The sequence below is a fragment of the Poecile atricapillus genome, chromosome 19 (assembly GCF_030490865.1).
Source record: "Poecile atricapillus isolate bPoeAtr1 chromosome 19, bPoeAtr1.hap1, whole genome shotgun sequence".
In the NCBI taxonomy this organism is placed as follows: domain Eukaryota; kingdom Metazoa; phylum Chordata; class Aves; order Passeriformes; family Paridae; genus Poecile; species Poecile atricapillus.
The window spans coordinates 8,371,411-8,384,645 of NC_081267.1; the positions used below are offsets into that span (position 1 = coordinate 8,371,411).

At 52.1% G+C, this 13,235-nt stretch overlaps 1 pseudogene; it reads left to right on the forward strand.

Annotated features, from left to right (window-relative positions):
- Positions 1 to 13,235, forward strand: part of LOC131586342 (uncharacterized) — a 448,419-nt pseudogene that overhangs the window by 139,333 nt on the left and 295,851 nt on the right.

Below are 13,235 nucleotides of genomic sequence, written 5' to 3' on the forward strand. Positions count from 1 at the left end.
CTGCTCATGGACCACCAGCTCAGAGCCCTGGCTGGATCTCAGGCCGCCCTCATGGCACAGGGTGGGTCTTTCCTCCTCAGAGCACTCTGGGATGGGTTTGGAGCCCCTTCTCCTGCGGGATCTCAGAAGCTTTTCCTCCCCATTAGATTCCTGCACTGTGGAGCTGCTCAAAATGGCCTCTCCCATGAGGTTCTGCTGTCGGGATTTGTCCTCCCCGGTCTCCATCCTCAGCTCCTTGTCTGGGGGAGGAAGGACAAGGAGAGGATGGGATTTGCCTCCATGCCAGAGGGAAGGGGAAGGAGATCCCCCCAGTGCGTCCCCGGCAGGACGGCGTCGGCAGCGAGGTTGTCCTGCAGCCGGGGGCCATGCTGGGCTGGGAGATGGAGCAGGAGAGAGGGGGAAAGGGGCACTGACTTCCTCCTCACCTGCCTGGGTGTCTCGGGTCATCTTCCTCTTTTTTGCAGCCTTCTCATCCATCTGTCCAAGGATTGGGATTAGGAAATCCTGATTTGGGAGAAAACAAGGAATGAGTACGTTGAATTTGAAGGTCCCTCTGTCCAAGTCGCCGTCTAGAAATCGCTGGGTATCTGGAGTGTCTTGGTTTGAAAGGAAAGGTGTTTGCTAAGGAAAGCCACCATTGAAATTGATAAAAATGTAAGCAACAACCCCCTCTAAATTTTTATAATCTTGATATCAAAGTACTGTCAGATAAAGATATAGGAATAGAAATAATAGTTCTTTACTAAAGAAAGGAAAATGAAAATACAGCAGTACAAAAGAAAAAAACCCACAAAATCCAACTCTCTGAGAGAGTCAGAATACAACCTGACACCCTGTTGGTCAGGGTGTTGGTAGCAGTCCGATTAAATGGTGGCTGCACTCCTCCTGGAGTGACAGATGTGGTTGTCTTGAAGCAATGATCCCATAGAAGATTGTAGCTTACCTCTGAAGTTCCAGTGCTGTAGATGGGTCCGGTCTCTCCTCTGGGAATCCAGTGGAGAAAAACTGCCTGTGGTGTTCTGATGCTCTGATTATATCCAGTCAGGAATGCTTGGCTCCTCCCCCTGGGTGGAGCATCTCACAATGGGATGATGTCATTTTATCAGTCCTGCAGTGAGACTCAATGGCCCATTAACAGAAGATATCCCCCTGGAGGGAGGATGGGTGATGAAAGAGATAAAGAACACTGCCCCACCTGGTTTTAACAGCTGGCCCATTAACAGAAGACATCCCCCAGTTATGAGGGATGGGTGATGGAGGAGATAAAGAAAACTGCTCTACCAGGTTTTAACAGATAGTGATAGAATACATACTTTTGGTTACATCTTGCATTGCAACCCAGGACATGAGGTCCATAAAAATTTTGCGCCACAAATATTCAGCCTTGAAAATGCCTCCCAGGAGTTCCCCATCTCTGTTCTCTCCCTTTTGGTGTTCAGTGTTTCCCTCTTGTCCCAACTGCTGGGGGTCACGCTTGTACTGGGGGTCCCCTGTCTATTCGGTCCCTGACCTCTCCAGGCTGCTGGAAGTCCAAGGAATATGAAAAGTTCCTCCCATTTCCATCTCAACACTTTGGGATGCTTGGGGTTTTTGGGGTTCCGGTGTCAATTCTCCCCTTATTCTATAGTTTGGAGCGCAGGGGGTCCAAGGAGTCTCCCCTGCCCCTCTCCAGGCTGTTGAGGGTCCCACAAATCGCGGTGCTCCCCCTCTCTGGGCTCCCCACTTTGGGGTCTTGGGGGTCACAGGGCTCTGCTCCTCCAGGCTGCCTCTGCCGGCAGCCACCACTGGGATGCCACAGTGTCCCCCCAAAGGACATTTTCTACTCAGCATTGGAGTTCTTCATTCTCCAAACATCCCCCCCAAAAAACCCAACCCAGGAACTCCCCCAAGATACCTGGGCTGAGCTCCCTCTCCCTGGTCACCTCTGGGATGGGGGTGATGATCCCACGGGTGGGGAGCTGTGAATTCAGGGAATGCTCAACTGGGATATACTGGGAGTGACTGAGATCATAGTGGGATAACAAGCACTTGACTGGGATTACTGAGAGTATCTGGGAAGGGCTATGGACATGCTGAGGGCAACTGGGATATACTGGGAGTGTCCGTAACCATACTGGGGATGACTGGGAACACATTGGGAACAATGAGAACCATGGTTGGGACAACTGGGACCTCATGCTAACGACAACTGGGAGCGAGTGGGAGTGACTGGGTCTGCACTGGGGGCAACTGGGCATCACTGAGACCATGCTGGGAGCGGCTGGGATCATCTGGGGTGGGACTCAAACTATACTAGGGGCAACTGGGTGCAACTGGGATCATACTGGGAGCAACAGGGAGCAACTGGATCCATGCTAAGGGCAACTGGCATCCTACTGGGAGCACAGTGGGAGCAGCTGGGCAATGCTGGGCAAGACTGGGACCATATTGGCAGCAACTGGGACTGCACTCAGGGTGACTGGGAGTGGCTGGGAGCAACTGGGATCAGCCTGGAAGCACCTGAGGAGTGACTAGGAGCAACTGGGATAGACTGGGAGAGAGTGAAACCACAGTGCAGGTAAATGGGATCCACACTGGATAATCCTGGGAGCAGCTCTGCCCATGCTGGGGTCATACTGGGATTCTACTGGAAGTAGCTAGGATAATATTGGATGTGATGCAAAAGGGGCTGGCTGTGACTGGAACTGTGCTGGAGGTGACTGGGAGCAACTGGGCCCATCCTGGGAATGATAGGGAGTCACTCTGGCCATGACTGGAATCATACTTGGAGGATCTGGGATTGACTGGAACCACACTGGGGGTGACTGGGTACAACAGCTCATACTGGGAGTGACTAAGATTGTAGTGGGAGTGACTGGGATCATCCTGGAAGTATTTTTCTGTAGATCTTCTGTCTTTCTGGTCTCCTTTTATTCTCCTTATTATCCTATGTACCTGAAACATTTTTGGATACCTGAATATTACCAAAAATCTTAAGGGTTAATGGTTTTTAGGTTAAATAAGCTAATTTTGCAAAGTTAATGCTATGGTAAGAGTTTTATGTTCAACTGGATGTTGTATTAAACCCTTTGCGAAAGTACCTTAATCATCTATATTTTAACAGTTAAATTTTGTCTTATTTTGACCTCTTAGCTCAGTTTTTAGAACATGGTGCCAGTATCATGGAGGCTGTGGGTTCAATCCTTGTGTGGGCCATTCACTTAAGAGTTGGACTTGATGGTCCTTGTGAGTCCCTTCCTACCAAGAATGTTCTTTACATCTGTCCACAATGAGAATATCTGGTTGGTGTTTCTCCTGTGCACCAAACTCAAGCACAGGAACATTTGGTTACCAGCAGCATTGAAGTGTTCTGGGGTGTTACAGCCCTGCAGGCTCACAGTGGCCTCTTGTTTCCATAAGGCCCCAGAGTGTCCCACTGGTCCCTTGGTTCCATGGGCCCAAGAGTGCCACAATGATCCCCTTGGATCCACAACTTCCCATGGTGTCACTCTGGCCCCTTGGTTCCATAAGGATCTGGAGTGTCACACAGGTTTATGGCATTTGTCCTTGCTGCCCCTCACATCCCACTGCCCCACAAAGAGCCCCGAGCCACCCATGAGGGACAGGCCTTGCTGTGCCAGGCCTGGGCTCAGGGCTTGGCTTTTCTGCTTCCTCCAACCCAGCCAAGGCTGGCTCAGCATTGCAGTTCCCTGCTCAGAGCCTTTGGCTCCCGGCAGTTCTGGCCTCCAGGATCTGCTCTCACCAGTCCCTGGGGAGCCTTTGGCAGTTTCTGCCCTCAGTGGGGCCGGTTGAAGCTCCAAGAGACTTGGAGTTTTGCTTCTGACTCCCTGAGCAGCTTCTTCAGCCTGAAGGAGGGACAAAGGAGGATCAGAGAAAGGAGAAGGAACCATGAGGTCAAGCAGTCCTTGAATTCACAGGCCCCCACCCATGGGATCATCACCACCCAATCCCACAGGTGACCGGGGAGGGGGAGCTCGGTCCAGATATCCCGGGGGGTCCTTCTTGGGTTGTGTTTTTCGAGGGGGACGTTTGGAGAATGAAGAACTCCAAAGCTGAGTGGAAAATGCCGCTTGGAGGGATAGTGGAGGGTCCCAGCATCCCTAAGTGGGGAGATAGAAACAGGGGGAACGTTTTGGATTCCTGGCACTCCCAGCAGCCTGAAGAGGTCAGGGACCGAGTAGACAGGGGACCCACAGTACACACGTGACCCCCAGCAGCTGGGACAGGGAGGAAGCCCTGAAGACCAAAGGAGAGAGACCAGAGATGGGGAAGTCCTGGGAGGCATTTTCAGGGCTGAATCTTGGTGTTTGGGAGATTTTTATGGACTCCATGTCCTGGGTTGCAATGCAAGATGTACCCAAAATTATGTATTCTATCACTATCTGTTAAAACCTGGTGGTGCAGTTTTCTTAATCTCTTTCATCACCCATCCCTCACAACTGGGGGATGTCTTCTGTTAATGGGCCAGCTGTTAAAACCAGGTGGGGCAGTGTTCTTTATCTCTTTCATCACCCATCCTCCCTCCAGGGGGATATCTCCTGTTAATGGGCCATTGAGTTTCACTGCAGGACTGATAAAATGACATCATCCCATTGTGAGATGCTCCACCCAGGGGGAGGAGCCAAACATTCCTGACTGGATATAATGAGAGCATCAGAACACCACAGGCAGTTTTTCTCCACTGGATTCCCAGAGGAGAGACCGGACCCATCTACAGCACCGGAACTTCAGAAGTAAGCTACACCCTTCTACAGGACCATTTCTTCAACAGAACCACATCTGTCACTCCAGGAGGAGTGCAGCCACCATTTAATCAGACTGCTACCAACACCCTGACCAACAGGGTGTCAGGTTGTATTCTGACTCTCTCAGAGAGTTGTTTTTTTGTTGTTTTTTTTTGTTTTGTACTGCTGCATTTTCATTTTAATTTTTTTAGTAAGAATTATTACTTCTATTCCTATATCTTTATCTGAGAGCACTTTGATATCAAGATTATAATAATTCGGAGGGGGCAGGTTGCTTACATTTTAATATATTTCAGTGTAGGTTTCTGTCTTCCTTAGCAAACACCTTTCCTTTAAAACCAAGACACCCCAGATGCCCTGGTGACTTCTAGAGAGGGACTTGAACAGAGAGACCTAAAAACTCAATGTGCTCATTCCTTGTTTTCTCTCAAACCAGGATTTCCTAATCCCAAACCTTGGCTAGATGGAGGAAAATGCTGCAATGAAGAGGAAGATGCACCAGGACACCCAGGCAGGTGAGGAGGAAGTCAGTGCCCCTTTCCCCCTCTCTCCTGCTCCATCTCCCAGCCCAGCATGGCCCCCGGCTGCAGGACAACCCCGCTGCCGACGCCGTCCTGCCGGGGACGCACTGGGGGGATCTCCTTCCCCTTCCCTCTGGCACGGAAGCAAATCCCATCCTCTCCTTGTCCTTCCTCCCCCAGACAAGGAGCTGAGGATGGAGACCAGGGAGGACAAATCCCCACGGCAGAACCTCATGGGAGAGGCCGTTTTGAGCAGTTCCACAGTGCAGGAGTCAAACTGGGAGGAAAAGCCCCAAAGATCCCACAGGAAGAGGGGCTCCAAACCCATCCTCGGGTGCTCTGAGGAGGAAAGACCCACCATGTGCCAGGAAGGCGGCCGGAGATCAAGCCAGGGCTCTAAGCTGGTGGTCCATGAGCAGCTTCAGCATGGGGAGAAGCCCTACAAGTGCTTGGAGTGTAGGAAGAGCTTCAGCCACAGCAACCGCCTGATATGCCACCAGATGATCCACACTGGGGAATGGCCCTACGAGTGTGGGGAATGTGGGAAGGGCTTCAGCTTCAACTCCCAACTCGTCATCCACCAGCGCATCCACACTGGGGAGAGGCCCTACAAGTGTGGTGAGTGTGGGAAGAGGTTTCAGACCAGCTCCACTCTCCTCAGGCACCAGCGGATTCACACGGATGAGAGGCCCTTCCGCTGCCCTGACTGTGGAGAGGGTTTCAAGCACAACTTTAACCTCATCAGGCACCGGCGCATCCACACTGGGGAGAGGCCCTACGAGTGTCCCCAGTGTGGGAAGAGCTTCAGCCGGAGCTCTCACTTGACCCGACACCAACGGAGGCACCGGTAAGGGAAGCCCTGCAAGTGCCCCAAGTGCAGGAAGAGCTTTGTGCACTGCTCCAGCTTCATCCCCCCTTGGAGGACCGACATTGAAAAGAGACCTGGTGATCCATGTTCCCTGGGATCCGTGCTGGGAAGACACCTGTCCCTTTTCCTGCCCATGGCAATGTCATGTTGTGGGATCAAAGAACGTGAGGGTCTGGCCATGGCCCTGTAATTAGATTCAATCCCATCTCAGGTTGTTGCCAGGGGCGGGAAAAGAACTCCCTCTCTCTCACCGGAGGAGAAGAGTGTCCTTTCTTGGCAGGAGGAAATATGTCGCCAGGAAGTAACTGTGAGTGGTGGTTTAGTTTTCCCTGTAAACAGTTTTTCTTATCTATTCTGTTACCAAAATTATTTCTGTGTCTGTTTGTTCCTTATCCTGTTGCTGTTCTCAATAAATTGTTCTTATCCGAGCCTGGGATCTTTGCCTTTTGTGCTTTCCATGGGAGGCAGGAGGGTAGTGAGTGGCAGCGCGATTTTAGCAGGAGCAGAAAATTGGAAAATCCCATTCCTAAAACCCAGCCCGTGGAAACCGATCATCCCAGCTGGTGCCAGGCCTGGTTGCCATGGCAGCAGCCTTGGGAGCGGGTCCCTCTCTGGGGGTCTGCGGGAACCTCTTCCCTCTGGTGCCCAGGGCCAGGAGTGGAGGGAGCGGCTGGAGCTGAGGCGGGCAGGTTTAGGCTGGATGTGAGGAAAAGGTTTTTCCCGCGAGGCTGCTGGGGCACTGAACAGGCTCCCCAGGGAAGGCTCCCAGCTCCAGGGCTGGCTGAGCTCCAGCAGCATTTGGCCAGTGCTGCCAGGCCCAGGCTGGGATTGTTGGGGTGTCCTGTGCAGGGCCAGCAGTTGGACTGGAGGATCCCCATGGGTCCCTCCCAACTCAGCCAATTCTGTGGCTCTGGGATCCCAGGAGCCTGGGGATGGGCCTGCAAATGGTTGCCATGGCAATGGGCTCTGGCTCCAGGCCTGAGCTGGTGTCCATGGCAACCACCCCTGGCATGGGGTCTCCATGGAGCTGCCAAGGGACTGACCATAGCAACAGGGGGCTGTGATGGTTGCCATGGAAACAGCATAGCAACAGGGGCTGTGATGGTTGCCATGGAAACAGACCATAGCAACAGGGGCTGTGATGGTTACCATGGAAACAGACCATAACAATGGGCTAGATGTTGCCATGGGAACAGACCACAGCAGAGAGACAGCTCTGGCCAGGAGCAGCTCCTGAGCACAGCCCAGCAGGGCTGGGTCCCTGCCAGGGCAGCTCAGGGACACCAGCAGGCCCAGACAGAGCTCCCAGGGGCTCAGCACTGGCAGGGGCTGTGGGATGTCCCAGAGGGGGCTGTGTCACAGCAGCACCTCTGTGGCTGTGTCCTGGAGCCCCAGAGCAGCTGTGATGTCAGAAAGGGGCTGTGTGACAGCTCAGAGTGGGTTGTGTGAGGTCACAGCTGGGGCTATGACATCACAGAGTTTGTTGTGTGAGGTCACAGAGCAGCTATGGCATCATAGAGGGGACTGTGTGACGTCACGGAGAAGGCTGTGACGTCATGGCATGGCTGTATGACATCATAGACCTGGTTGTGAGGTCAAAGTATGTGCTGTGACATTACAGGATATCTGACATCACAGAGATGGTTGTGTGACATCACTGATGGGGTTATGACATCACGGAGTTGACTGTGACATTATGAAGGATGGTGTGAGGCCATAGAACAGACACTGCCATCATAGAGGGTGGCTCTGTGACATCACAGACCAGGATGTGACATCACAGAACAGACTGTGACATCACAGGTTGAATTTTTTACATCATAGTCTTCTGTGACATCACAGTACAGCTGAATGACAACACATGACAACATCCCAGAGTTGTCTCACTTAACAGAGCTCAAACTTAACAGAACTTCAGTTATACCTTTATCTTAACTGAAACCTCAAATGTCACAATTTAGCAAAACAACAGCATTTACTGCATTTAACCTAACTTACAACCTATGACTTAGCAAATTAGCAGAGGAATAATACTAAACAGTATTTAAATTAGCTTATAATTTATATTAAACATAACAATGGAGCAAAAGAAGAACACTAGGCAGCATTTAACTTAGCTTATACCTCATGACTTACCCTCACTCACAGGCCTGACTGACTGAGATCTCCAAGGCACTCCAGCCCCTCTGAGAGCAGCATTTCTGCCACATTTGCCAGGGCACAGCGCTGGTGTGTGCACACAGACACAAAGAGGCAGTGCAAGGCAGCTGTGAGAAATTCCTCTGCAGGGCAGGGAAATGCTCCCTGTGGATGCTTTGGCATCTCCCCAGAGGGTGAAGGGCTGAGCCTGGAGGAGTGGGGGGATCGGCCCAGGCTCCGTCCTTGTTCGGGGATGCCCCGAGTGCAGCAAACGGGAGAGTTCCCGGCTCAGAGAGGCCCCACTCCGAGGGAGGTGGCTGGCCCAGGAGAGCTGCAAGGGGCTCCTTTTGGAGCGCTGTTTGTAGGGCCCCAAGAGAGGGGCTTCAGGCACAGCAATGTTTCATCCTGGCCGCACTTGGCATCAACAGCTTTCTTTGCAAGGCTGAGAACAGGGATGTTGTGCCACGCAGGGAACAGAAACAGTTCCCAGGGCTGCTCCTGAAGCAAGCAGGAGCTGCTTGGGCAGCAGCAGTGCCTGGGAGCAGACAGTGTTTCTGATGAGCTGCAGAGGAGCTGAGCCCAGGGGCTGTTGGCCAAGGCCCAGACCCAAGGAGCATTTCTCAGCTGGCAGGGCGGCCTGAGAAGGGGAGGGGGGAATGCACCAGCACAGGGCCCCATGGGACCAAGGGGCAGTTGTGACACTGGGGGGCACCATGAAATAAACAAAGCATTGTGACACTGTGAAGCCTCATGGAACCAGTGAGACCATTGTGGTTCCCACAGAACCAAGAGGACCATTGGGATACTGTGGGGCCTCATGAAACCAAGAGACCTTTGTGACACTGCAGGGCTGCATGGAACCAAAGGTCCATTGTGACATTGAGGGGCCTCCTGTTATCAGTGGTCCATTGTGACACTGTGGAGCCAAAGCAGAACTTTCTGACACTGCAAACCACCAAGGTCCATTGAGCCATTTCAGGCCTCATGGAACAGAGGAGTCACGTGACATTGAGGGGTCTGTGGAACCACAGAGACCATTGTGACACTGCAAGGCCACATGGAATCTCTGGGACCATTGTGACACTGCAGGGCCTGATGGATCCTGAGGCCATTGTGACACTGTGGTACTCCATGGAATCAAGAGTCCACTGTGACACTGCAGGTCTTCTTATAATCAGGGCTCCACTATGACACTGCAGGATCCCATGGAATCACAGCACCATTATGACACTGCAGGGCCCCATGGAAGTAAGGGTCCATTGTGACTCTATGGGGCCCCATAAAATCAAGGGAACACAGAACAGGTCTGGCTGGTTTGGCCTCCCAGGGGCCTCCTGACTGGTCCAACTGACCTTGACATGTTGAGGGTCTCTTCTCATCTGTTAGTAAAACACTAAATTCACTAAGGCACTGTGAATTCCTTCCTATGAGAAAAAACTGTCCTGCTTCTCCAGGCATCCATGGCCAAAATTTGGATTCCACCTCCAACATTCCCTACATCCAAAGACTGCTCCCAGACAAAATCTGCCATTACTGACAAGTCTGGCTGGCCTTGGCCTCCTGATGCACAGCTCTATCCTGCTTTCCAAACACTGGGCCTCTTTCCTTCCTATTTTAAAGAACTGACCTTCTTAGCCAGGTATCCATGGCCAGAATTGGGATTCCACCTCCAACGTTGCCTGTTGTGAGAGACTGGAGGAGATTTTGGCTGGAAACATTTTGTGTTTCAAAGGGGAGGAAGGGGCAGGTCCAGCCTTGTCCTGGCCTGTAACCCCAGCACTGCACTGCCCTGGAACCCAAATCCCCCCAGAGCCTCTATCCCAGCCCAGCAGTGTCTGCCAGTCCCTGGCACACCAAAGGCAATGCTCCACACCCGCCTCTGGAACCCTCAGCCCAGCTCCTGAGTGACCAAATGATCGGAAATCCCAGCTGGGGGATGGGCCCAGGAAGATCAAGGCGTATTTTAGGCTGACCACAAGGAAAGAACACATCTTGACCCCACCTCCTCTTGGGATTTCTCTCTGAACACCACTGGAATCCAGGAGTTGGTAGCTGTGTGTGTGTTTCTCTGTATCTTCTTTGTCTTTCTCTCTTTCTGTGTCTTCTTCTATTTCTGTCCTCTTGCAAATCTGCATTAACTTAAAATTGAATAGGATTATAGTTTGTGAAGTTGAAAGGGCCAAGTTAATGCTTTGAGAAGTGTGTTTTGTTGATTGAATGTCATATTAAATAATTTGTCAAACTTTCTCAGATTTTCTAAAGTTACCAGTAAAGATTGTTTTCTGTTTTTGACCTCTTTAACATCTCTTATCATTATTTCTCCAGTGCATCCAACTCAGAGGACACAAACAATTGTAATTCCTTTTAAATGTCTCCTTGAACGAGTTGTTTGGGGATGGGGGTCAGGGCTTGTCTGTCCTGCTTGGCACAGCCCAGGCAGGGCTTTCACAGCCCCATTCCACACTCCATTTCCCACCTGGAGCCCCTGGTGCCTCTGAGTTCTGCTTCCCCAGCCCCAGGGACGCTCTCCTTGTCTGCCCATTCCCCCAGGGTCTCTGGGCAGGGATGGCCTCAGTGGGGGCTGCTGACATCCTCAGCAACTTGGAGGCTGCTGCTGCTGCTGCTGCTGAGTTTTACTTCTCCAGAGGCTTGTTCAGCCATCAGCTCTTCAGCTCAGGAATTCAGTGCCCCAGGGCTCACTCACATTCAGAACACCTCAACAAGCCAAGCCCCTGGGAATAATTTGATTTAAGTTTTCAGATCTGATGACGGCTGCCGTGGCACCCAAACCCAGCAGTGGGATCAGTGCAGTGTCCACGACAACAGCCCCTTGCAATGCCCAGGGCAGGTTGGGATGATAATCCACCCTCACAGCTGGCCCAGGGCAGCTCTGCAGTGCCCTTCCCCACAGCCTGTCTGCACAGAAACACTTCCAGGGCTCTCTGCATTTCCCTTCCCTCACTCTTGGCTCACTCACTCACCTCCCAACAACCCACTTGGTGCTTTCAGCTGCAAGGAGTTCAAAGCTTGTCTGTCCTTCAGCAGCTGCTCTAATTCTGCCTTCAGCCAACTCTGGGGTTGTGTTTATTGTAGATCTTCCTGTGTGTCTCAAACATTCCTTGTGTGGTTCTGCCTTGGGGAAGGGGAACCTCCTTGGTGGCACCTTGGCCTTGGCACACACTTGAGGAGGGTGTCTGTTTTCCATGGGGAAACTCAGCAGTTTTAGATTGCTAAAATCAAAGAAGGAAAACCCCTCTTTGCCTGAGTGCAGCCAGTTCTGTGAGCAAAGCAGGTCCCAGGTAAGGGAGGAGAGACAGGATGGGGCTGGGGAATGTGGAGCAAGGTTGTCCCCACTGGGTCAGACCTCAAGGCACAGCTTCTCTGACCTGGCCAGACCTCCTTAGGAGAGACCCTGGATCAATATCCATCACTGAATGCTGCAATCACCTCTGCTCTAAAGAGAACAGGAATAAAAGACACCCTTTTTAACAGGAATACATATTTCTTAGAAGTTCCTTGAACTATTTCTCCATAACTATTGTAGGAAACTTTCCTAATGAACTGCACCAGACCAGAGGGAAATCAAGGCACAGCCATGGTTTGTTAGGATTTGTTTGATCCTAATGAGCCCCATGGTGCATTTGGAGCTGAGCCCTTGAACCTCAGGGCCTGAGAGGAGATTGCACAAACCTTTCCAGGAGTCAAAGTCAGTGGAAAAGCCCAAAGTGTCTCGAAGCAGTAATGGGTGCCACTGAGGTCCATCCCCAACACAGGCTCCTCATGGACTCCTTGGAGGAGAGAACTGGAGGCCAGAATTGCACAAAAATCTCCCAGAAACTCAGTGTGGAAAGGAAAATCCAAACTAGCTGAAAAAACCCCATAGTATCTCAAAGTATTGATGAGCCCCACTGAGTGTCAATGCAAAGCTCCCAAGGGACTCGTTAAAGCAGATAATTGGGGCCATGATTGCATAAACTTCTCAGAGACTCAGGGTGGAAAGGAAAAAGGAAAGTACCTTAAGAACCTGAAGTACCTTGAAGCATTAATGAGCCCCACTGAGTGTTGTTACTGACAAAGCCTCTCAAGGGACTAATTACAGCAGATAATTGGAGGCCAGGATTGCACAAAGCTCTCAGAGACTCCAAGGCAAAAGCCAAAGTCCTTTGAAAAAGCTGCAGTCCCTGGGAGCATGAAGGAGCCCCCCAGGGCCATTCCTGAGCAAGGCTCCCCAGGGACTCCTTCCAGCAGATCCCTGAGGCCACTGGCATGTGGGCTAGGGGGGATGCTGAGGGCAGGCCAAGGGGGTGACAGTGGCCAGCATTGCTGGGGCTGTGCCAGGAGGCCCCAGGGCCTCAGGACAAGGTGTCTCCTCACAGCCCTTGCTGGCACAGCATTGGCTGCTGTGGCCCAGGGCACCAAGACTTGGCTTCTCTTTGTCCCCAGCTGTCATCAGTGCCTCCAGTTCTCTGCTCTGCCTGGGGCCTGGGGACACTTTCTCAGTCACGTCCCTCCGTGGGACCCATTAAAAGGAAAAGAAACTTTGGAGTTGGATTCTGACTTGGAGTTCTTGAGAGCTTTCTTCCCCTCCCTCTCAGGGACTGATGTTCAGGGCCTCAGCACAAAGCCCCAAGAGGCTCATTAAAGTCCTGCTGCTGTGTCTGTGCTGCTGAGCTGGGCCAGGCTCCTGGCACAGAGGCAGCTCCTGGAAACCAAGAAGAGCTTCAAAAGCACATTTCTCTTGCTGAGCAGCTCTTCTGCCAGCCCAGCAGGGCTGGGGCACTGCCTGCAGCCACCCTGGGCACAGCCCAGAGGCACAGAGAGCTTCAATCAGTCAGGGCTGGGAAGGTGCTGAGAAGTGCCTGGGGCAGAATCACTGCCAGCCCTTGACACAGGAAGCCTCTGGCTGCAGGACAATGCAGCTGCAGCTCCTGGAGGCATCTCCTAAAGCTGGAACATCCCAGT